Source organism: Callorhinus ursinus, unplaced genomic scaffold, assembly GCF_003265705.2.
Source record: "Callorhinus ursinus isolate GAN/ISIS: 27379988/994484 unplaced genomic scaffold, GSC_fseal_2.0 scaffold359, whole genome shotgun sequence".
In the NCBI taxonomy this organism is placed as follows: domain Eukaryota; kingdom Metazoa; phylum Chordata; class Mammalia; order Carnivora; family Otariidae; genus Callorhinus; species Callorhinus ursinus.
In genome coordinates, this window is record NW_027397414.1 from 2,031 (window position 1) to 6,455 (window position 4,425).

General features: G+C 42.4%; 1 pseudogene; it reads left to right on the top strand.

Moving 5' to 3' along the window:
- Positions 1-214: 214 nt before the first annotated feature.
- LOC112817943 (U6 spliceosomal RNA) lies at positions 215-310 on the top strand (annotated as a pseudogene).
- Positions 311-4,425: the final 4,115 nt, after the last annotated feature.

Consider the following 4,425-nt stretch of genomic DNA (forward strand, 5'->3'; position numbering starts at 1 on the left):
CACCAGCCCATAATCTGAAATTGGAAAATAGAGGCCCACTGGGGTAAGCACCCAACTCTTGGTTTAGGCTCAGGTCACGATCTCAGGGTCATGAGATGGAGTCCCGCATCAGGCTCCGTGCTCAGCATGGAGTCTGCTTGGGGATTCTCTCTCCCTCTTCCTCTGTACCTACCACTCATGCTCTGTCTCTCTTTCTCTAAAACAAACAAATAAATCTTTAAAAAAATTCTTAAAAATTAGAACAATACACAGAAGATTAGCAAGGATGTGCAAGGATGGTACGTAAATTTGTCAAGTATTCCATATTTTTATTTGTGTACTCCTGAAACTAATATAACACTGTACCTTAATTATACCAGAATTTTAAAAATAAATAAATGAATTTTAAAAAGATCATGCCAGTGGATTTTTTTCAAAGATTCAGACACATTTCTGTGTAATAAATGGAAACCAACTTACAGGGAATAAGCTCTACTGCGACATTAAAAACATATATACTGGGGCGCCTGGGTGGCTCAGTCGTTAAGCGTCTGCCTTTGGCTCAGGTCAGGATCCCAGGGTCCTGGGATCGAGCCCCGCATCGGGTTCCCTGCTCCACAGAAGCCTGCTTCTCCCTCTCCCACTCCCCCTGCTTGTGTTCCCTCTCTCGCTGTGTCTCTCTCTGTCAAATAAATAAATAAAATCTTTTAAAAAAATAAAAATAAATAAAAATATATATACTAAGCTAATCCGTAACTGGTTTATTATGTTTCATGATCTTTTTCTGACCTCTGAAAGTGGCATTTAATATGATCAAACACAATGGGATTCTTGTTAATGACCCATTCATGTTGAGCCAATCATATCATTGTCTTGGGCGGGGGGCGGGGGGGGCTCTTTCCTTAACCAAGTGAAATCATGATTCACCATCTACTGAAGAAAGTGCACATTCAGAATGAAGTACTGCCAAGTACACAGACCCAGGACACTCACAAAGAAGCCCTCTGTGCGGACACCCACCATCTACCTACTCCCAGGTGGTTCCCTCCAGTTTATGACCTCACATAAGGCAACAGATAGTTCACATTTTTTAATGAGAGTTAATATTTATGAGCACTTACTAAACCGTTTATGCATATTAAAACCACTCAGAGGAGCCATTGGATCCTTCCACCTTCAGAGGAGGCTACTAAAGAGTCCAGCATCTTGCCCAAGCTCCAGTGCAGAGAATGGAGGAGTCGGGAGTGAAGCCCAGTGCCTTTGTTCTCACCTCTGCATGCACCTGCCTTAGGAATCATAGTTATTACTCCCTACCTGGTAAGATACCAGTCAGAATCAACCCCCAGGGTATATACCATTTTCTCCACACATTTCTAGAATTTTTAAAATGTCTAAAACTGTCCCAAGGGTTCTCTTTCCCTAAATGTTGTGACTATCATTTGGCACACTATATAGTTAGGGTTTTTTAAGTGTTTTATTGATTTCTTAGAGCTGTAAATTTCTCACCCTTCACTCAGATGGGCAGAGAAAATGTACGTGTTTTTTTATCATGCCTATAATTCTTCTGATAGTGCTCACAAGCACTCACTAGCTAGTAGCAGAGGGAAAACATTTACATTTTTTTAATATTTTATTTATTTGAGAGAGAGAAAGCGAGTGAGTGAGAGAGCACAAGCAGGGGGAAGGGCAGCGGGAGAAGTAGACTACCCGCTGAGCAGGGAGCCCAATGTGGGACTCAATCCCAGGACTCCAGGATCATGACCTGCACAGACACTTAACCGGCTGAGCCACCCAGGCGCGCTCCAACATTTACATTTTAGTACAATCTAGCAAACTGTCTGTTGGGGACTTTGAGGTATTTCTTGAGGTAGCATCTCTTTTGAAGAGTGCAAGGCAGAGCCCCTGGCCAGGATCATACAAGAGATAGAGCCAGATTTCTGCTGGGGACTCCCAGGCTGGGACAAGGCCAGACTTTCAGAAATTCTCCCATCTTCCACCCCAGCCCTCAGATCAGGGCGCTCACTCATGGCAGTGGAGAAGAGATCTATGATCTGGGTGGTATCCTTCTGCTTTTCTGATCTCTACATCAACCACCAAGTTGGACCGGTCACTTCTCCCTATGCCAACATTTATAGCACAAATTTACCCTTAGAGTTATGGCGCTTGGTATAATTTGTAGTTTGGTCCCTTTGGCTTGCTCTGGGCCTCGCAGTGCTCACTGGCTTACTTGGCCCCTGGAAGTCTGTGTGTGTAGGGGCCAAGGGTAAGTCACCCCAGGATGTGCCACTTTGGCATGCTAATTATTTCAAGCTGAAAACGATCAAGGCCCAAAAGATTCCAGAAGAAACCCTGACCTTCCCCTTAGCCACCTAAAAGAATTTAGGGATAGAGGACCTGCTCCAAGAAGAGAGCTAGCACCACAGATCCCTACATTATAATAGGAACTAGGTGTGGTCAACAGGGAGGAACCTACCAAGGCCTGTTTGACCAAAGTCCTCTCTCTGTCCCATTGATTCTGAGTGGCCCAGCAAACATTTGTTTACCAAACATTTACTCCTTTTATCTACCTGTGAATTCCATTCCCTCCCTTTGAAGTCCCAGATCCCTACCCCCTTCTCCTTAGTTCAGAATGACATATATACCTCATTTTGCCTCACTGTCTTTGGAAGCTCAAGTTTATGTGGATTCCCTACAAGTACAAAATTAATGTGCTAATGTCAACTTGATTCTTAGACCAACCAGAAGAATTTTGAAGGGTAGGGGAAATTTTTCCTCCCCAAAATGTGTCTCCTGTGTGTGCCTTGCAGCCTTCAGCTACAAGGTGACTCCCCACCCTCTGCCCTAACATAGAGCAAATTCCTCAGCTATATTCTTAGCAAGATTTTGTGTCCTCCCTAGAAATTTTGGAGGCTTCTAGATCTTCTCTAAGGCCTCCCACTAACCAAAAGTGAGTGGGAAAACTAACCTTAGGTCCCTTTTTTATGCCTAACACCACCTGAGTCACCAAGTTTAATTTGGTACGGCTTCTGACACAAATTAGCAGAGAAATTACAAATAATCCCCTACTCTCAACACCAAAATACCAATCAAGGATGCAGCTCCCTGCCCTTGGCATTCTCTTCATATTATTTAATATATTTCAGCCGAGAGACAAAAGGTTGGGATGTCCTCACTCCTTACCTACCCTGCCTCTCTCATCCCTCCTTATCCCACAGTTGCTCAAGAAATAGGCTTTCATTCCATCCTTAGAGCAGCAAGTCTCATGGAATAGCCATCAGAGGTAGATGGGGATTTTTGTTTACCTTTATGGAAGAAACTGACACTCCAGTCCAATTCTCCCTGTTTGGTTCTTGATATGCTTAAAATTTGAGAAAATTGTCCCTTCCTCAATAAAGCCTGTCTTGCCTATTTCCTACGAAATTCTGTCTGCAATGGCAGAAATTGAATGTTAATGCTTTCCGTATATTTTTTACATGCCTACTGTCACAACAGCCTATGAACACCCCATCTCAGCCATATGAATCCCTCGAGGTGTAGAAGAAAAATACATGGAAAAAGACAAAAAAAGAAAAACACAAATATTTTTAATACCACTCCGGTTGCACTCATGTTTTTTTTTTATTTAACTAAAACAGTGGACAATTTTATTTTCATATTTCACAATACAAATGAAAATTGCTTTTTTTTTTTTTTGTCCCACTACTCCCCTACCAAAACTATTCTCTCTTTGATGGGAAGAGGGAGCAAGTCTTCCCTGTTGTGCTGTTAGAAAACACCCCCAGTCACAGCACCATGATTCCCGGTGAAGTAGAACAAGTAATATAAAATGGATATAAAGAAGTTCCTGTATGACTCTTGTATGTAAATACTGCTCCTACTTCTATTTTTTTCTCTAAAACCATCCCCAATTTCGGAGTCATTCTTTTATCCCTTTTTCCACTTAAGAGTTTTTACATTAACCTTTTTCTAGAGCAAGAACAGGTACATGTAAGTCTTTACTGTTGAGATAAAACTACTGGGAATAATTAAATTAATGCCAGAAAGTGTTTTTCATCTTCTTCTTGTCATTTAGCAACACTTTGCTTTAGGTATTGTTTCATTTCTGAGCCATTTTGACCCCAGTTACTGTGATTGTGATGGCCTGATTCACAGTGTATTCAGTGGGTGTGGATTTTCATGGGTGAGAAACTTACCTCCACAGTTTCTCTCTGCATCAACAACAACAAGAGGAAGGCTGTGGGATGCCTGGGTGGCTCAATAGGTTAAGCGTCTGCCTTCAGCTCAGGTCATGATCCTGGGGTCCTGAGATCAAGTCCCACGTCAGGCTCCCTGCTCAGTGGGGAGTCTGCTTCTCCCTCTGCCCCTCCCCCTGCTTGTGTGCACTCTCTCTCTCTCATAAATAAATAAATAAAATCTTTAAAAAAAAATAGGAAAGCAGAACCAAAT